This window comes from Anser anser (genome assembly GCF_964211835.1).
Source record: "Anser anser genome assembly, chromosome: 11".
In the NCBI taxonomy this organism is placed as follows: domain Eukaryota; kingdom Metazoa; phylum Chordata; class Aves; order Anseriformes; family Anatidae; genus Anser; species Anser anser.
In genome coordinates, this window is record NC_139732.1 from 9,288,383 (window position 1) to 9,310,043 (window position 21,661).

General features: G+C 44.1%; 1 protein-coding gene and 1 long non-coding RNA gene across 2 annotated transcripts in view; one reads left to right on the forward strand and one right to left on the reverse strand.

Moving 5' to 3' along the window:
• The window catches only part of LOC310905612 (uncharacterized protein), a 724,478-nt gene that overhangs the window by 366,205 nt on the left and 336,612 nt on the right, over positions 1–21,661 (reverse strand). The gene's annotated exons all lie outside the window — the stretch shown is intronic.
• Positions 6,359–16,953, forward strand: LOC310905619. Its single transcript, XR_014589178.1, has 4 exons — positions 6,359–12,508; positions 13,801–13,962; positions 15,525–15,658; positions 16,347–16,953. It is a non-coding gene; the product is annotated as an uncharacterized lncRNA (long non-coding RNA).

Below are 21,661 nucleotides of genomic sequence, written 5' to 3' on the forward strand. Positions count from 1 at the left end.
CCCCATCGCCTCGTGCCACGGGTCTGAAGCATGGGGACACCTGGCAGCATCTTGCTGTACCCAAATTTCACCTGGGCAGGAGCAGCAGCTCCCAGCCTGGCTCAGGCTTCACAACTGTAAATGTCAACAGACCAAGGAACACAAGTCCGGGTTTATTTTCATTAGTAGCAGTAGTACGGTGTCGCGGTATTTCAGTGCTCCGCAAGCACTAATTAAAGACCTCGCCATGAGAAGCTTGACAAGGATGTCTCCAAGCTGCAGCACGGGGTTATCAGGCTGAATGCAGTAGCACAGGTACACCAGCACCTCCTACAAACTGCAGCGGAGACTCTTGCATTTTCTCTCGTGCACAGCTTTGTGCTAGGTAAGAACCAGAAGTTTCTAACGGCTCTGGCCTGGCACGGACTGGTGTCACCCTGCTGGCTGCCCACAAGCACCAGAGCTGCACCCAGAGGCACGCCTGTGCGCCCAGCAAGGAAAACCTTGCCTGAACTCTGCAAAATCCATTGACCTGTACACCATTCCCATCCCAACTCTCCACCAAGTTTCCCCAGACACCAGCAGACGTGATCCAACGTCTCCGTTTAGGTTCGGTTCCGAGGAACGTGCTGTTTTTCAGATTGAATTAGTGAAATTTTGCAGGGCCAACTGAAAAAGCATTTTTTCCCCAGTTTTATTTGGCCCTTCATGTCCTATATCCACTTCCCGAGCAATTTCTCTCGGTGAGAAATTTCAGCTATGCAGACTTGCTAGAGACTGATCTGCCTGCATGCGCACATGCACAGCAGAGCTTGATCTGTACAAATGTCTTTTCCAATATGGATTACGGGCTAATAAGCTATATGGTTCTGCAAATCTTCCTGGCCTTTACTTTTTAGCTGTTATATAAGAGTCATATTTCCTAAAAGGAGAAACATATGGATTGTATCTACCCAGCACTAGATGATCACAGAGGCTGCTGCTAAAACGTATTTGGAGAAAAATGAAGCCATCTATAGGAGAGCTGGGAGAAGAATTGATTTTTATTTTTCCTTTTCTCCTTTCTGGGCTGAAGAATACTGAAGGAAAAGAATTAAAAAAGGTTTGTGTTGGAATAGGTTCACCCTACTCATCCAGTGCCTTTATGTCCTTTTAGGAGTATTTTAATTGAGCTTGTTAGACTCTGAAGTGAAAATGTTGTCTCAAAATACCTTGTTTGGAAAATACTTCAGGCTTTTAGGAAAAGGCACTTTCTGCTCAAAACAATTCAATAGATCTCACCCATAGCACTTCTCTCTTCCCCTTCAGTCACCGCTGTATTTTCAGTGATTTTACACATCGTTTACTGTAAATACAAGGGGAAAGACCACCAAGAACAACCCACCAGCAAGTCTAGCTCCAGTGTCCAAAATAAATATTTTTAAAAGATGCAAACCCCAAGACTTCAGCTAAATTTTTATCAGTTACTACCCATTATATGAAAAGCTCTCCTGGTATGGGCTTCTTATACTAACTTTGACACAAATTTATGCCCTTCTGCTAACTATTCATCTCGATTTTCTGATCCGTGCCACAGGGATAATAATGCTGGCTCTACTTGCCTCAGTGGAAGGGATTAGTTGGTATCTCCATGGATCCTGCCCATATAAAGCTCTCAGATTATTGCCTGAACGTTGATAGCTCCTCCACTAGCCTTTGAAAAAGCATCATATGCCTTCTGGGCTCAGTATTCAAAAATAATGCCAATATTTAAAATATTTTGGTCTTGCTAGGTCTAGGAAAACCTGCAGCTGCACAGAAGGTCCGTGGGGTGGCCAGAGCAGGAGCGCTCAGCACCCAGGGGCAGGGAGCGCAGCTCTGTGACTGGACACATCCGAAGGGATGGGTGCCAGCCTGCAGCTGCACGAAGCAGTAGGCCTGCCGTATTTCAGAGATACCACAACGTCCAGGGCCATCCATTTGGCAAAGAGTAAAAAATAAATGAAAGAATTAAAAAAATAATAATAATAAAAAAATATATATATAATTTCCTTCAATGCTTGCCTACTCATCCTAGTTACTCCATCTCTTCTCTAACGACTTGCTTACAACCTGTGCCTAGTTTTGTCTTGTTTAATACTGCAGGGTATCACTGTCTGTCTGTTCATCCGCAGCCTTAGTTCTGGATCCCTGGCTTTTCGTCACCTTCTTGCAGCCACGAGACCCAAAATATATACATTTTTTTATTGATAGAGATAAACATGATTTGTAAGATGAGTCAAATTAACAATCGATTACACACTAATGGGCTCTAATCAATACATTCATTTAACTAAACGGGGGGAAGGGGAGGAAAGCAATTTAAAATAACAGGCCCGTTCCGCTGGCGCAGGGAAGAGGGAAGAAAAAAAAAAAAAAACAGTGTCTAAAAGAAAGCCGAGCAGCCCTTTGTGGAAGAATGCAATATCCTCTCCGCCGCTGCCTGCCCGTGTTTCTCGCTCATTAAAGCACGAACGCGCCGCTGCCGCCGGTGGCGGAGCCAGGCTGCGCCCTAGCGGCTCGTGGAGGCGCGGCACCGGCACCCAGCGGGATCCCAGCTGGACCCGTCTGCTGGGCGCACAAGGGATGTGGTGGGGGGCAGAGGGAATAAAGAGCACTTCGACGGTACCCGTGACCCGCTGGGGCAGGCGAGCCGGAGTAAGGCAGGGCTGTGGTGAGCCAAGTACTGCTGGTAACGCTGGTAGTAACCAGCAATAACTGCTCCCGAGGAACGCCACTCGTGGGGTTTGTGCCATCGCGAAACATAAATCCCTTAAATTCAATCAAGGTGTTAGTGACATAGTAAGGATTCTGGCCTCTGGGCGAGGCACGGGTGCAGAACGTGACACAGCATCCCTGACACAGCACCACAGGATCGGGATAGGAGAGCAGCTGTGGCTGTTGCAAAAGCACACAGAGTTGCTAACTCCCAGCATAAACTTAGAGAGCAGGCAGCAAGTGCACGTTTCATATTGCAATCTGGTAGGGAGAGCACTTTAAAGGCACGGCTAGTCTTTGAAAAAGAGATGCTGGGCTCGGTTACCCCAATGTAAATCACGAGAAATGCAAGCGGAGCCACTCCTGCTTGCTGCTGCTGAAACCTCAAGCCCGGGGCTTCAGCAAGGCAGCAATAACACAGCACGTCCTCCCAGGCACGGAGGTCAGGGAATGGGACTGAATCAGCGCCCTCATGGGCTCTCTGGAAATAGCTCCACTGATTCATTCTGAAATCTGTCTTCTTTTGAAAATAGTCAACAGCAGCTTTAAAAATAAAATAATAATAATAAAAAAACCAAAGCCATGAAAAATGGGAAAGTGTCAACACAGTGCTACACGCCCGAGCTCTGTTGGAGGCAGCCACAGATTTACTTAGTATCTGATGTTGGTGTCGCACAGGAAATGCAAAATTAAGGTGGGTGTTCAGCAGCACTCCTGCACCAGGAACGCGGAACGTGAGAAGTGGAGGTCTGAAGATGACACAACAAAATCTGCTAATCTAGCTGGTGAGAATGACACGGTGTTCAAAATGCAGGTACTGAAGATGCTACTTTTGGTTGAGTGCAGCCACAGAACAGTCACAGACAGCTCAATTAGGGCAGCCTAACTAAGTTTGCTCTGTAGTAACAACTGACCTGATACTTAAATACATCACTTTTACTAATCACTATTTATATTGTTTGTTAACAACAGGTGACGAGATTCATAAACTAAACTTAGCAACTGGCTGTTTAGTTTAAATTAACTTACTAATTTAAATTAACTGTAATTAACAGTATTTTAAATTACTATTAAAGGTATTGCAGCCCACACAGATTTACAACCACACAGGCTAAAAACACCGTCTGCCACCGTCACACTACATACAACAGCACTCATGATACCCTGCCTCCCGCCAGCTCGGCTCGCTGGGCACGTTTTGCATAAACTGTTTTCATAGCTAAAAACTGGAGAGCTTCTAAAGCAGGGAGCAGAAGCCTCTTGGCATGTTTGCTTTACTGCAGGACCTACAGGGCGTTATTTTGATTTGTCTGACACTGGGTAAACTTCAGCAATGTCGGAGAATTCTGAACCTGTGTGTATGGGTACTTTCAGGATACTCTCACGGTAAGGCAGGTGAGACTGACTGGGACCAAGCAGAACATTATGGCATAAAACCAGTACGTCTATTAAACAAAAATCTTCAATTAGCAAAAGAAAACAATTTACCAATATAAGTTTAAAGAAAACTCTTTCTTTAGTACTATTTTTTTTTTTTACTAATGTATCTTTTCTTTCATCTTCTCTATCTTTCAGGGCTCACTCAGCCCTAGCAAGGAGCCCAGCCTCCAGCAGGGGCTTTATAAAAGCCCGCCTGGTGCCAGTCTGCTGCTCTATATTAACTTTTTGATGTATTTTCATGTTGTGCTGAGGTTTATTTTCCAGTAGGGCAGGCCCAGAGCAGCTTTATATGTACAGTATGACGGCACCGGAAAGTTAAATAACACGATTGTGCCCTGCACACCTTGGCTAGGCACCCAGAATATGTCGACTGCTTCCTAAATCGATTAGAGCTGTGTGATGCCACTTTTACCATCGGTCCCTGCTGGAAGCTCTCTTGCCTCGCCTGGTGCTCTGGGTGCTTCGCAGGCACCCAGCACGTCCCTGCACGTGCAGGGCAGCAGCCCCCAGCTCCGCAGCTCCCTGTGCTCGCTGCGTCCCAGCATGGCTCCCTCTGCAGCCTCCTGAGCTCTCTTTCAGAGGTCGGACCACAGATCAATATACACGGGGAAAAAAGAGCCATGTAGTGTTGTAAGAAAAGCCAGGAAGTTCAAAGTTATAACTGATGGTCTGGATTTAACTCTGACAGATCTGGGAAACAAAACCGAAGCAGAGTGGTGACACGAATGAAGGATGGAGTGTCAGGCTGCAAAGCACTCTGCTTTATCAATCTCAGTCAAGCCCTTACAATGATGAAGCCCAAATTTCTCACATTACACATAAAAAACAAACACAATGAAGAAATAACGTTTTCATAACTGTTTACACGAGAGCCCCACAGCTCTCAAATACACAGGTAATTCATCCATTTAAAGACACACGAGAGCACGTCCCATCACATCGCCCGCAGTCCGGCTGTGTGGCACTGGCAATCCTGCTGGGCTCCCGCCTCCCAGCTGGCCCTGCACGGGTGCCGATTCCACCCAAGACAACGTGCTCAACCTTTCTGAGAACTCAGCCACAGGTCCCCACGTGTGAATTTGTTATTTGGTTTTCCACAGGTAGCCTTTGGGCATTTAACAAATGGATCACGTATTTATTACTGGGCAAATAATTCCGTTGCTATATCAGTGGGAGGAGATTAAAAATCATCCCAGCTTTTATGCAGCTGCCTCTGTTTCACATGGTTAAAGGAACCTTCTGAAAGAGTCCATTGAGTTTCATGACTCAATGAATATTTATATTGTTTTAAAGAAAAAGAAAACTTGAGAGCCTTGTTTTGCAAGATTAGGCAACAAATGTCTTATATTTCAAATGAACTGCTAAGACTTAATCTTGCAATTCTTTGCTAATCCGAGCACTCCTAAGGACTACCATGAGATCAAGGACTCCTGACAGGAGTGCATTTGCAGGGTCAGGGCTTTCATTTGTGCAGAATGCATGCAGGCAACCCCTAGGTGAACTCATTTTGCCTAATTTCTAATCCACTTGAGTATCACGAGTTTGAAAGTTCAGATAAAAATAAAATTAAAAAAAAAAATCAAACTCTATTGAATTTCCTTTCCACTAAGACAATGAAATACCTACAGAAAGGATGAAACAAAAAATATTCAATGAAAACATGATGAAAGACGCAATAGAGCCCAGAACTGATGGTGCAGCTCTTGAGGGTAAAGCAAGTACAAATCAAGCCCAGACTTTCCCCCCATTGGCAGAACGTAGGCATCCATCCACGTCCACTCACACATTTTAAACTCAGCTGACCTGCGCAGGAACCAAGTGCCAGCAATCTCCTCCCCTGCTCTTTACCTGCCAGCAACCAGACTCGTGTTCCTCCTGTGATGGAAGACCTTCCACAATGGGGCTGAACATGTCCTGCCCTGCCCTGCCCTGCATTGGGGTTTTTCCTCCTGGGCACAGGGGAGCAGGTGAGAAGAGAGCAGAGAAGGAAGGGCACCGCTGCACCCATGCATGCCCCTGTTTTCACAGCAAGCAGCAACCAGGCAGCATTGGCCAGGCCCCCAGCTCCCCCTGCCCCGTGGTGCCACAGCAGGGCTCGGCCCCAGGATGGCTGCATGAGCATGATCGAGACCAGACTGGGGTAGGAAAAGAGAAAGGTTGGTAACAGGACAGCAAAACATTACCTGGAAGAGGGCAAGGGCAGGCACAGCACGTTTGGGTAAGTAGGGACAACCCCTTGCAGCTGTAAGAAGTTCTCCATCTCCAGCTGCGGCGTTTACTGCAATTTATCACCTTTTTTTTTTTTTCCTTTTCCCATTTGCCACCAAATCAAATTTGTTGTCCCAGTTGCAGCATTTTATTTTAAACCCACCATTTGTATATTCACAGTAGTTCAGCTACCTGTTCCTAAAGTGAAGTGAAAATTATGTTGTAGCCAGATGTAATAGTTTTTTATAGGTTGTGGTCCTTTTTAGAGAACTTACCTGATAACCCAAGAGGTTTGCTCTGAATTTCCACTCATGAAATCAACAGAACTGTGGCAATTTGGGAGGTTTTTGTGTTTCTTGGTCTTTAGAAACGTTAAGAGGAACTCGTAGGTAGCTCATTGTGAAGCCAGCCCCTCGGTCTGTGGGTACGGCTCCGCAGGCTTACCCTGAACACATGCTGGGTCACAGGGTAAATTCATTAATTAGAGTATGCAATAAATTGGTATCGATATCGTTCAGTTGTTTGTCACAGCCCCAGATGGTCAATAACATCAACAACAGGAAGGGGAAGGTGGCACGAGCCGCCAGAGCTCACATAAATTAGCCGAGGAAAGTGCGGAGTCGAAGACAGGGGCAGCCAGGCAGCAAGGATGTGGGGGGAGGAAAGAGAAGGGCAGAGGATTTCTGTGTCCTGAACAACCTCAGAGGCACAGAAAGCCTTGGGCTGGAAGGGAATTAAAGCCCTGCATCCAGCTGCTACCTCGAGAGGGGCTTCACGGGCAGCAGGAGGGGATGGGTACCTCACGCTGTGCCCCTTCTCGCCCCCTTCCACCAGCGATGGGCTGAGCCCTGAAGGCCTCTGCTTGTCGCTCCTGCAGGAGCCAAGCGCTCCCCAGGGGCACAGGTGGCAGGGACAGGGAGGGGAACGCCATGGCCATCGGCACCAGCACCGACACTGGGGTGATTTTGCAGAAACAGACAATATCGGTGCCTAGTTTTATGTTCCTGAGAACCACAACCAACACTGGGGTCAAAAAATCAGATTTATGCATTTTAAGTTTACCAAGAACCATTTTTTTCACCCACCAATTACAGTCCTTATGGTTCCCAGAAGGAAATAATCTTTCATATGCAGAAATAGAATAGTCTGTCATAATTACTCATACCTAATGAAGGGTATTTATTGCTGTCACCAGCGGCTTAAGGTCTAACAATCCCATCACATAAAAATAAAAAAAAAAAAAGAAGAAATAAATGACTTTGCTGAAGTACGTGGGGAATTTGGATTAATTCACACGTTAAAATTGATAAAATGTGTTGGACTGACCTCCGTGGCTGCAGCGGGGAATATCTGGAGTAATGGACATGTACACAAGCATGGACTTGAGCACAATTTCTCTAACTCACTGCCAGTTTACTCCCGTTTGTTCCCACTGAGCTGACGCAAGGTTTGTGATGACGTTAAATGGAAAGTTCAGTAGGCCAAATGCTGTGCATTTGAAAATCCTGCCCATGTATTACAGATATAGCCGCAGTTTTGGGGGTTTGAGGTATTCTGGCTAGAGAGTTTGTAGTATGTTTGGTTTGTTTGTTTGTTTGCTCTTTGTAAATGAACAATGGAAACTATTTACACAGGTAAACAGTTGTTTCGCATCATTTTTTCCTTAGTTAGTAGCAGAGACGAGACTTCCAAGGCACCTATTTCTTCTGCTCCCACTTATTGCCTTTTACTTCATTAGCAATGTTTTATTTATACTTTATTTTAGATGATGGCTTATTTTGTCCTGTAGGTGACCAATGGGATGCCTACATCCACCAAATAACTGTAACTCAGCTATCCACACACACACATACAGTTATACACTCACATAGAAGTACAAAAATTTTTCATCCCCTGAGATGTCGGCGGATGACATCCCCAGTTGGGAGACTTTCACCCTCTTACCCTTGGCCAGGATTATCTACTAACTGGGGGAGTTTTGATGCATGGAAGTCAAAGGGCCTTTGGATCAGGACAATAATTTACTTTATAAGCCAGTGACTTCGGTGGACTTGCACTCATTCTCCATCGGTCCCGTGCTGCCAGGCCCTGAAATACATACACAGCTCTCATCCGCTCTCATCTGTTCAGGATCAGAGCAACACATGAACTCTTTTCATCCTTTTGCCATACATCTCATTCCCTTTTATCTCTATAAAAATATTTTCCTGTTATTTTTAGCTCAAGTCACAGCTTAGTTAAAAACAACCAACCAAACAAAAGAAACAGTCTACACTGTTTTTTTAGTAGTACCCCAAACTTAATTTCCTGGGCTGCAAAAGCAGGCTGAAAAAGGAGAAAACACCACTGACTTTTGATCAGTTTTAGTTACGAGCATGCCAGGCTTCTCAGCTCCAGTTGATAGTCCTCCCTCTTTTAAGTACCTCAAGGTAAAGGATGCAAGTCCTGGCTATGTCAGAACACGCTTTGCTCACCTCTTCTCCCCCCCTCAAACCATTTCTGACCCTGCTTTGGGGGACAATATTGAAAACAGTGAAAATATAACCCTGCTAAAAACATGAATCAAAAAGTCACTGCTTGTGGACATGTTTTTAAAATTGCTTAGTTGCATGGAAGTCCCTTTAGTGCTTGAAGGACTTTAATAAAATTGATTTTCTGAGTATAGCCTTTTAGCAGCTACTGTATAAGCTTGAAATATGAACCCTTCATTGTTGAAAGTGTTTCATTTTTGCCCTGTAACTAATGATCAAGGGAAAGAATGTGTTCAGAATTCTCCATGGTTGCCATTTTCATAATTAAATCGTGCTAATAATAAAGCTTTGCAGACTTTAAACAAACTGGCACTGGAGTGGAATGTGGTTTGCGGTGTTTCATTTAGAGACCTCTGCAATTAGCCCTTAATGAATAAGCATACCACAGTGATAAGTAAGACATCTCTGTGAACCGGTTATTTACCAAAGCACAAAACTGTGACATTTCCATTCCAGAGACTGAAAATTATTCACTGGATTTCTTCTGAACAGCTTTCAAGTAATTTGGGGAGTTAAAGCCCATTAATTGTCTTTAATACCTGATGTGCCATGCCAGCAATACGGCACCAGTCTCTCCATTGTTCATCCTAAGTGCAGTGGCTCAAAAATAAGCAGCCAAGCCAGTAAGACACAGCCGAATACAATGCATACGTTGCTGCTAGGGTGTATCTACTGTTCTCAATAAGCCATACAGACCTTGAAAAGCCTAGATTCACATTCATCGCAGAAACAGCTGCAGGTTGTACTCCCCCCCCGCTCTGTATATTTACTTAAACTAAAATCTACACATTAAAGACTCTCTTATATTTGCTCATTAATAAAGTATCATTTCTAAAAACAACCCAAGCCATACTCATCTCAGGACGTTTTATGGCAAAGCTGGAGCTCTGCTGATTTCCAGCAGCGAGGAACCCAACGCCCACACCAGGGAGATTCGGGGTGGTGCAGACTGCACCTTTCTTACAGGTGTGACACACTGCCTGTAGGAGGCACTCATCATTTGCTGACAAAACTCATTTCAGCATGTAAGGAACAAGAGGGAGTGAACTCTAAAACCCATGCTTTTGGCCCAGCAGCATATAGATCCCAGGAATTTTTCCATGGTCTTCAGCAAGTATTGGATCAGGCCGCGGAAAGAGAAATGCTGTGGTGCTTGCTGATAAAAGGGAGCATCAAGAAGAACAGAGAGAAGACCTGACCGACTGTCAGCAGACCATTCTCTCACTTCGCTATCAGACAGTAACGAGACAATGGTATGGTATCTCTGAAACTAACTGTGCTGCAGCCTGGGTAATCAAACCCAAGTTTTTCTAAGTCACGCCTTCCTGGCAGCATCACAGCCCCGCTGATCCTCTAAGTGTGTTTCCTGCCTCTCAAATATTTGGGTAGGTGACTCTGAACTGGTACGTTTCAATTCTACTCAAGAACTTTTTCTTCCTTTACACAGTCACCTTTCTTTTCTTTTGTAAAAAAAATAAAATAAATAATACAGGAATAGCAGGAAAAAAATGGTGCGCATAAACCCACCAGAGCCTCTGATGTAACATAAGCTCCCCTCCATAACACTCTGCCACAAATATTTTCCAGAAAGAAACATCAGATGAAAACGTAGGGGTACATGAAATATGGGAAAGCTGCAGAAGCACAGACTGCAGCCACCAGCTTCGTGCAGCAGTTCCCGTGGCAGTGACCGGGGCAGAAGCCCAGCAGACACCGGCTGGCACAGGAGCCCACCACGTCCCAGTCCTGGCAGTGGTGGGCAGCCCACGCTGCCCATGGGCTGGTACAGCAAATACTGACAAAGGCAGATATGAAACTGTCTGTCTGGATGCTTTCTAAGCAGAAAATGTGAGACCATGACGTCTCTAGAGTCACTGCTGCCATTAATAACTACTTTAAGGACCTCAGATGAAACAATCTGATCAGGCTCCATTATCCATGGAAACAAGGGATGCTAGGACAGAGCGTGAAATGGGGAAAAGTAGAAAAAATAGCTATTAAGGGACACGGTGCAGCTCATGGAGCAGAGACAACCCAGTGCCTCGCTATATTGAGCTCAGGTCCAGAAGGGCTTAATTAGCTGCAGCTCACCACCGGCAGAAGGATGGTTGTGCTCACACCATGGATGTCCAGCCCGGTCTGACATGACCTGGCTCTTCAGAGAGCCAGCTCAGATGCCTCTGTGTCTGTAGTACCATTGATCTGAAACTCAGACAGTTAACCCATGGATAACTAAGTTCGGGCTGCTGTTAGGCTTTTTTGTTCCTACTATTCCTCTCGGAGTTATCTGAACTTCATTCCTCAGATAAGCAGAAATCTACTTTAAGCTTACATCTACTCCTAGGTCATCACAGCCAGTTATTATTCTGCCAGTTGTTCCTTAAATACTCTTCTCCCTTTTCTCTTTTTTTTTTTTTCCCAATATGTTTGAATACAGAAAACCAAAACCACATTTGTTAAATGCTGACTTTCCAAAGCTTTAGAGCACTCCCGTGTTAGATCGTCTAACCAGGAGCATTCGGAAAGGATGAGCTGTAACCTACACACCACGCGATGGGTCATCACTGAAAAACTGCCCATGGAGGATCCTGTTTGCAGGATCATTACTGGAAGACTGATTCAGCCGTTACGCCTTCAGGTATTGCCTTTGTAAAGATTTTTGTATGAAAGAAAGAGATTTGGGGAGATAATGAAAACTGTTAAGACTTTGAAGCAACATTCCCATTGTAAAACTGGTAAAGAAGCAAGAGGCAGTAACAGCTATGGTAACCTCTTCATCCCTATTATTACATACAAGAACTTTCTATTTAAACTTCATACACCAGACTAGAATATTTAGCACACAGAAACGGGCCAAGCAGAGGTGCTTTTCTTAAACAGAAACCTCATACGGTCGTTCATACAGCAAATCAACTGCGGCAGGCAAGGAGAAGACAACTTCAATGGGCCCAGGTGAAAAAAGCAGAAGTAATACATTATGTTCATTAAAGCAATATTAAAATTAAATTTAATACAAAGTACCTGAGACAAAAACCCAAAACTATTAACCCCAAAGCCACTAACTATTCATTAGCCAAGTCAATTTTGCATCCCATTATGATTCACAATGTGTAAATTCCCATTGAAATTGATTTAGTAAACCAGCTCTTTGATGGGCCTGAAATTAAAAGGATAGAAGAAAAGATACAACTAATTGAACAACATAATTTGATGCTTGTACAGGGTGTGAAATTCACAGTGAGCAGGCTGGAGCTTTAATTAAGGACAACGGGACAAATTCACACCTGGGATAGTGATGGAGGGATTTTGCTGAGGTCAGACCTGCAGCAACACCTGGCAAGCCAGATTTCAGCTGCTGGTGGCAGCCTGCTTTAAAAAAGGAGTTTGGGAAAAGAGCTTTAAAAAAGAATCAAGGAATTTCTCTGGTCTGGAAGCTACCATGCCTGGTTCAGTCTTGTTCTGCGCTGAGCAGCACGGGGAATGCCTTCCCACTCACAACAGCCAAGGGGAACAAAATGATAGAAGAGGACACTGCTGCTTGCACTCCTGAACTAAGAGTGGTGCAGGAAAGATACCTGTCCTTTGCACGGGGAGCAAAGAAATAAGAGCACCTGGTAAGCCAGAGCCTCGTGAATACAGCTTTCCATTCCCTCACCTGCCATTTGCTGTTTGAAACAATTTCCTAGCTTCTGTTTTGTCTTTTAAAATGAAGCATCTGAGCACAACATGGCTCACAACTGCTTTGTGATGAATATTTCTTACAATATTCCCCCCTGGGAATCTGAAACATTTACTGATTTAACATAATTCAGATGTTGTCCTATGAATGATCTCACCTTTATGGGGGGGGGGAAAAAAAAAACAGCTGAAGAAATGAGGATGTCCTGAATAGTTTTGTAGAAGAATATACAGCAGGTTATGAAGACATTTTACATTAACTGCCAAGGAATAGTAGGACCCAGGACAATATTACAATTAGCAATTTTGCAATATGAAGACCAGTGTTAAAAATTGTATTTCAACTGCTTCCTTACTAAAAAAGAGAGGCTTAAGCCACATTTACTAGTTTTGATGCATAGCTGCTTATACTATTCATTGTAGATGTAGATGATGAATTCTATTTTTTTTTCTTGCAGGTAGACTGTAAATAGGCCAATATTATCTCTTAACTTGTTTATGATTTATAACTTTTAATGAAATCATGTACCTAAGTTCAGAATTAAACCATGTTAAAATGATCACTAGCAGAAATCACTAATTATCAGTCAGTGCATAGGCACCCCTGTTCCCCAAAATCAGCTGAACCGCAGTGTTCTCAGTGAAGAAGTTGTGTCTGGTTTAACACTGAGCCTGCTCTTGTTTTAAGGTTGGTTACAGCATCCCACCTGGGTCTGTCTTGGCCAGTGGACTGGAATGCTCCAGTACAGACCCATGGAATAAGTTGCTGAAGAAGAAAGTTCTTTTTAAGAGTGATGGTAAATACATAGACGGTTATAATGCTGAACCTTGAAATTTCAGGAATAGTCAAAGTCTGAGATACTGTCTGCAGCCACATCTTGGGGAGTGCTGTAAGGGGGTGGGAGCATCAAAAGCACCGAGGAGAAAAACAGGCACAATTCAAAAACCTTCACCTGCTATAAAACTCATCAAAGTTTAGATTCTGGGTGTTCACCACTCAGACAGATGGGCAAGGGCGATCCAGGAACAAAATCGAAGCCCTCCACCGCATCCATTTATAATGCAGGAATCGTACGAGCTAATTCGAATTCAGTCTTTCCCATGTTCTTTTATTATTATTATTTAATTGCCCCCCTTGGCATCAGAGCTCACAACAGGCCTTAATCACATGCACGACAAGGAGCGATCTGCACTTGTACAAATATGCTCTGTTAACTGTCCTGTACAGCTTTGAAACACCCAGCTGAGTCTACAGAAACATGGCCTTAAAAGTTGGAGCATCTGGAGCACAACTGGAGGGCCTGCAGGCTTTGTGGCACAAATCCCTGCTGCCAAGTACATGTTTCTACCTTTATCTGCTGGTGAGGACTCATCTCCACAGTGAAAGAAGGTATTCTTATCCAGAAAGTATCACCAAAGTTAGGGACGGGCTGAAAGGAAGTCAAATTCAGTACCAAGCAATATCTGTTTGAGCTCCATCAACAACACCCGCATAAAAGCTGTTGTGCAGGAGCAAATAAGAAAAGTTGAATTCTTTGCCTGGTGTAATTCACTTCATTTATTGACTTTTTTTCCCTTTCGTTTGTCAGTGGTTCTGAGATGCCTGGCATTCAGGATGATTTGTAATGTAAATTATATAATTGTACTTTCACATATTTTAACATCAAATGGAATGATTGACTACAGAATTTGAGCTGTCTACAGGTGGGGGTCAATTATCATCTGAATAATCACACTGCCACACAAGAATAGCATGGCCATGGAGTGTGACATATTTTTATCTCTATGCATTTCAATGAAGTCAGGCTGGTACATAAAAGGTTATCACCTAGGAAACATATTTTCCTAAGCACAAGTTAAACATGCAAGCGAGATCAGCATAGATATTCAATTTAGCCAGTCAACCCTAACCTATTAATATTTTAACAAAATCCAGTGAGGATAATTTTTTTTCTTTGATCCCATTTCATTTGAGCAGCCTGGAAAGGGAAGAAAAATTAAAAACAAAATAGTCAAGCATACAGAATGAGGTTATGTATTAAGTGGGCTATTTAATGTTTTTGGCATATTATAGCCCTAGGGAAAGTGTGGATGGATTTAACAATCAAGATCTGTGTTCCCTGGGCCCACAAAGTTCGAGAAACATAAAATAATCTATACTTCCAAGCTGACAAATCTTACCTGACACTCCGCTTCATCTCACTGGGACTCTCCAGCTCAGCATTAATCATATGTTACAGGGAGTAAAAAGAAAAGTAAATCACGCTAAGCTGGAAAGTGAGATGGAAGGTCTTTGGGCAAAGCTTTTAATCAATAATATGTGGGATAATAACCAGGAGCTATTGTTTGAATCTTCAGATATGAAAAGGTAGCAATGCAAAACACAAAGCAACTACAAACTGCTGCAGCTTCAAAGGGGGCTGATGCAAACAAAGTCAGCTTGCTCTACCCTAAACCCGCCTCTCCCCTTTCCTCCCCCCAGTCTGTTAGCAAAATTCTTTACTCACAGTTCACCAGTATTTTGCTCTAACTCCAAAACTACAATTAAAAGTGTCTGCCTGATGCTAGAGAGAAAAAGTCAGGGGCTGCGGTGGTATCACGTGCATTAATTTGGGGGTGTCTAATCTGAGATCCTTTGCTAGCCACTGAGATTCAGAAAATGCTCCCCAAAATATTTCTCCTGTCAGACAGCTTGCCTCTTTCTGCTCAAGCCTCTCTTCACATGAGCACTACCAACACCGAGAAGAGGCAGTATTTAGCTTCAGAGGCTGAATTCTCCCCAGTTTCCCAAGAACTACACCCACCCGCATCGGCTGTAGCTTCCCATCCCTCCACTCATGCCCATACATTAATGAAAGTGAATATATATAGATACTATATATATATATATATAACTTATCTACTAAATATCACAGAATCTTTTGGTTTATGTATTTCTTTATGTATTTCTAGCTATTTTCTTTACTCAGCGGGTTCAACGAAGAGGCAGCCAGAGGCAGCCCGAGCGGCGCTGGGCCAGGAGCTGACCTGCAGCTCTTCATGCGGCTCAGTTCATGCCCTCTAACTTTCCTCACCCTGTCAATAATGTATGTAATAATATTTGGTTTGCTGGGCTATGAACGGGAGGTGGAGACGCTAGGCCTATCTCATACTTTTGCAATTATTATTATTATTTTAGGGGGTGGAGAGAGCGAGTTAGAGCTCAGGGTGAAACCTAATCCAAATCCAGTTCAGGCTGCCCATTAATGCAAACCAGTTCTCAAACTGTGAATGGAGCTCCAGTAATTCCTTCGCTGCTGCTCAGCAGGAGCCCAGCGACACACAGCTTGCATGACCATGTTAAAAAAAAAAAAGTCTCACAACCATGAAAACATTCGGGGACCGTTTTCACAAACAATCCTATCAGGGAGGCAATTTTTTTATGGCTGAGTGTGTGGCCACATTCTTTTCCTTTCACTTTGTCTCTTCTTCAGAAGACAAATAGATTTGTTCTCCCTTTGATTGTCGTTTTTTTGTTTTGTTTTGTTTTTTTGCATATGAGTAAAATGAAAGATGCTTAGTAAAAGTCCTGCTACAGCAAAGAAAAAAGTAAAAATATTTTTTCTGCTTTAGACAGAGCAATATTCATAGAATTTATTTTTTTAATAGCTCTCCTGTTAAAGCCAGAAAAATGTTTCAGTGTTAGAATTTCAACACTTATTTAACCTCTTTGAGGGAGACTTTCTCACTCAAACTAAAAAAAACCAATAACCAGAATTTTTGAATTCTTTCCAGGAAGCACCTGCCTCCCCTCTGGGACCCCGGCAGGCTGACGGGTGCCAGCACTTGCTGTGACACCGCTCCTGGACCAGCTCCTGCGCCCTCAGCCCAGCGAGAGCCCAGGGAACCCACGGCTGCTCGCAGTAAACCAGTTTAATGCCCTAATTAACCCACACCTTCTTCTCGGTGGTTAAAAATAATCCGTACCAAAGCGGTGCCGGGGACATTTTCTCTGCTCATCATCCAGCTCTGCGAATGAATTCGCCTTTGCCGCGGGGCAGATCGGGGTCCCCCCTGGCTGGCTGCAAGTGCTTGGGGTACCGGGCATGGCCCTGAACCACTGCCAGGTGGAACATGAGTTTTGTTACTTTTCCTAAATCAGAATTGGACACGGGAATGTCACAGGCATTGGGGCAACTTAGAAGCCTCCAGTTCTCACCAGAACTTGCACAGCCTCCCCACGGCGATGGCTGCTCGCACCCCGATTGGTGAGCCACCTTTTTTTTTTTTCACGTCCCAGGGCTCAGCTTCGGCACAAGTGGAGCTGAGGCAGAAATTCCTGCAGCACCTCACCAACAGGCACTGCTCTCCCTGAGCACCTCGCAGCATCGCTCCTGCACCATCTGTTTGAAAGCCATAAGAAAAAAAATAAAGTTCTGAGAACAAATAGCAAGTTCCTGGCCACTTCTCCCTCTTGTGTCTGTACGGGTCCTACAGGAGTTGCTATTATAGGGTCAGCATTTTTTACCAGGTGCTACAGAAAGCTGCTTTGACAGAAGCTATCGTTCTCTGAAGCTACATTATAGTAAGAGATTACAATTTTGTGGTCACTACTATGTATTCAAAGCCACCATTTCTTGATTTGCTAATAGGTATCACTCCCTTGCAGCCCTGGTCTCATTTGTAAGAAGTCCAGGCTGCTGTCAGGAGAGCGGATGCGGGCAGCGGACGCAGTCAGAAACTCAGCCGGGCTTCTGCAGGTGTTTACCGTGCGTAAAGGAATACCTAAAACCCACTCGTGTCCCTGAAGCCACAATGAACTGCTTACAGTGAATAGATGCCCCAAAAATCAGTTTCTTTATAACACAATAAGCTTTTGTATATCCTTTGAGGAAAGTGATAGTGCTGCCTGAATTTAGGCTCAGTGAAATGCTGAAGCAGTTAAATGTAACGGTGTGTCCTGCTCTGATCTCTGCAGAACTGGACTTGGTAAAGACTAACGACCAACCCTTTGAACCTCCAAGTCTCGTAAGGTTTAATTTGTTATTTCGGGGGGAGGGGGGCGGGAAGCATGAATAAATAATGAGAATAAGGGACATGGCAAGCAGAGACAATTCACCACTGTCACTTACATATACGGCACGGTTACCAAGTCCTGGAATTACTCGTTACCACAATACTACAGAAAAAATTAACCCAAGTCCGGGAAGACAGCTGAAATCAAGGGGTACTGTAATCCAGAGTTATTTTGAAAGGTTCACAATATTCCCTGATGCTGTTTAAACTCTCAAACATGTAGAGCACAGAGAGTTAACACAGACCGGGGAAACCAACACCAGCGCTGAAGCCTGTGGTGTGTTAGCAGTCAAAATTCACTTGGATAGTGGAAAGGAACGGAGAGCGAGCAACAGAACAACCTGCAATATTTTTCAGAAAACATCTATTTGCAGGAAATAAAACTTTCACAAGAACACACCAGTTCTGGCAATGCCTCTTGCAGGAGGGTTTTGTTAGGAATTCAGCTGAATTCCTTTTTTCCAACCCAGAAAGCACGGTGCTGTTGTAGCAGTTAGAGCGATTGTTCAAAGCGTGACAAATCCGGGTTTAAGTCCTCGATTCAGACCCGGGACTTCAACTTGGATCTCTCCCATCCTACACAACTGCACCAGCTATCAGGCTTTTGCTTATTCTGGGCTACAACTATGCATCTCTTTCTGTTGTTATTTATTGTATTTTTAATATGTATCTCTGTTTCATCCTTATAAAAAATATTTGCTATTTCAAAATTGTTTGAAGATGGGGAAAGTATTTTGCAGGAAGAGCGAGCAGTGCAGGAAAGGCAGTGATAGAGCTTATTTTTCTTTTCTTTAAATGCTCTGTGAGGCAGTGAAAAACCAGAACATTACAATAGTGTTGGAGGAAGAAGGCTTTGCACACAAAGCAAATTTTCTTCCTGAAGAGCAGTTTATTGCAATGTAGAAAGCTCACTAATTGGATTTACGACAGGCAAGCAGTGATGGTAAAAAGGAATAATGTGAACAGGGGAAAATAAATGGATATTAAATCTTACAGACACCTACACATTTCCTGTGCTTTTCTGAAGAGATGCTAAGTAACCAGTGTTCCCAGACTTTCCCCGATCCTTAGTTTAGTCGGCAGAAGGAGAAGGACTGCGGTTACACGTGAAGTAAATAACCCAAAAGCAGAATTGCCCACGATCAGCAGAAAGCTTATCTGAGCCGATACAGCGATCACCCTGCTAAGCTCTAGAATATACAGCCCGTCGAGACGAGAGATGCACTGTGCTGCTGGGTCGTACCAGCTTTTCTGGAGCTGAAGCGTATGCTGCACCGCTTTGCTGAACCAGGTGAAATGAAGGATGTAAGAACTGGCTAATTGAAATACCTGAGCGGTTTTAATGAGGCTCTCCTTAGATGGCATTCTGCAAATCTGGTATTTATTTGCTTCACCTAACAAGTCATCTGTACGTTACAGCCTCCTTTATACACTCCGGCAGAACTGCATCAGCTGCTAAAATTTAGCTTTTCATTTTGAGGGCCTCCGTATTTTTCCTGCTCAGTGTAGGGATGAATGAACAGCACGGGGCAGTGTGCATTATCTGGAGCGGCAGTGAAACCTATCTAATCTTGGCAGGCATAAATGTTTTAAAACGTAGCTGAAATTCTGCAAAGAGTGCTACTGAAAGAGTGTTACTGCAATAGTCACCCTTGAAATCCTGCACTTATTTCTCGCTTTCATTCGGTGTCATAAAAGACCTCAGCATCAATCATTAACAAGCTATTAACACATGCAGCTGATAAAAGTGTTCAAAGTCTGGTCAATAACAATGACGGAAATTCCTGTTTTACAGCTGGTTTAATCTGAGCATAAGGAGCCCACGTCCGTTATTTTCTTGGCTAAAAACCACTTCTTGGGGCTTTTGCTTTCATCTCTGCCTGCGTAACAAGCGCGGAGGCTGTGTTTTCTCCTCTGCCCTGCAAACCCAGCCACCTCGTCCTGAAAAGCGGCTTGCACACCAGCGCTCAGGAAACTACCACGTCAGAATGCCATATGATTTTAATACGTTACTACCTTGCAGTGAAGGTGCTATTAAAAGAAGGTGAAACCTTAGCTCGATCTGCAATTTGTAAACACAGGGAAATAGTGCTTATTAAGGGCAGCAGCTGGGCTTCAGGCAGCAGCATCCTGAGAAGGTGCTTCCCTCTGCTTCCCCAAATTGTACCAAACCCCAGCCATGCTACCACGACAAGTAAAGCCAGCACCAGCTCTGGCTACCTGAGAACTGTGTAACTCACCCTCTTTGATCGCTCATTTAGTGAAATAAAAGCTCTGACGTCGTGCAACCTGAGCAGCTGCCGAACTGGCTCACCGCTGCGTGTGCCGCAGATGTCAGCCCAGCTCTGTGTACGCGTGTGCGGTGCCGCGGGGTTTGTCACCGTCCCCTGCTGCTGGCAGCACTTGTCAATAATTACATTTACCCAGTGGTAGTTTCTCATCCCTGTGTAGAGGAATTTAAGGAGAGGATCTGTATAAAAGGACTCCATAAACAAAACACAGGTTGAGAAAAACATGCAGACACCCAGCCTCCATCTGCTCCGGTGCGATACACTTCACAGCTCCCATTCCCCATGTAGAACAGAATGTGATTTATAATTTATACCGACTTGGTGCGGTCCTTCTTGAAGAAAAAAAAAATCTTTGATGAAATACTGGCTTTATGTTATCATAAAACTATTGAGAAAAATCACAGAGCATTTGGCAATTTACCTCCACTACCGTATCTTTGAAGTTTGGGTATTTACATTTCATGCACTTTTCAAATAAATAATAAAAAAAAAAGTGTACTGTACTGCTGAACACGACCGCCACTAAGCCCGAGTGCGAGCCCATCCCAAAATGTAATTACAGCATTAGCAGGGGTAAACCACTGCAGAGATTTCCAGCCCTCCAGGTAACATTTAAGGCCCGGCTCCAGCTAAGATGCAAATATTCTGTGCGGCGTGGAATCGGTACGTTCTCCTCGCTTTCCTGAGGACCTGCAACATGTGAAGAACTCGCTGAACAAAGGCAGAGGCAGCGCAGCCCCCGCCAGCACCGCTCACAGCGCTGCTGCTGCTGCCTCCAGCACGAGCCTGGCCGCGGCGAGCGCCCGGTGGCTGCTGCCCTTCTACCTGCGAAGCCAGCATGGATTGGTGGTAAGAGGGGAAATTTGCTTCCCGGTAAAATGACCTTTAACAGGTTTCAGTCAGACTTCTGCTAGGTCACGGGCTGAGACTCCGCACGGAAATTAATTACTGGTCTGAAAAGCCATTTCAAAGCTACAGGATTATTTATTAAGGTAAAAGACACACAATCGAGGAGGAAATGGTTATGCAGGTCGCTGAAATCTGCAAGGATCAACCTCTTGAACACATAGCAAATCCACATGATCCTTCACTTAAATTATGTAATTTTCAAAGCACCTGTCCCGTGATGTCTCAGTTATCACCCGGCTGCTGGGCTCCAACAGGCAGGGCAGTCAGTGCGGCTCGTCTCTGCCCTGACGGGCTCATCAGCTGAGATCACTGTGCTTCTGCTTGATTTTCAGTCCGATCACTACAGAAATGCCTCATTCTGGTGTAACACGGCACGATACTAGCTAATTTCTAAGGCTGTGCTGAGCATTCACCAGCACTTTAAGACAGGACCAGGCTGGAGTGGTTCTCAAACACCTCTGCTGCTGCTTGTGACAGAAGGAGGCAGAAGAGCCATTTGGAAAATGTCAAAATATTGTGGGTTGGTTGGTTTGATGAAAAATGTTATTTTCATACAAACGGCACACTTGAAAAGCATCAATTAAATTTCCTTTAGTGAATCTGCAGATTTGTGATGATGTGACATCACCCTTTAATATACTCACAGGATGAAGAGGTTTGAATTTGCAGACTGCCAGACTGCCCAAACCAAATTATGTATTGCAGTAAGGAAAGCAAATATACAATGTAAAAGCTCAAAAGCAAAATTCAAAAGATTTTTTTTTGGTCTGACTTCACAGAAAATTTCAGCTTTTTATTTTTCTTAAAAAAAAACTCCTTCAGAGTTGGGGAAAT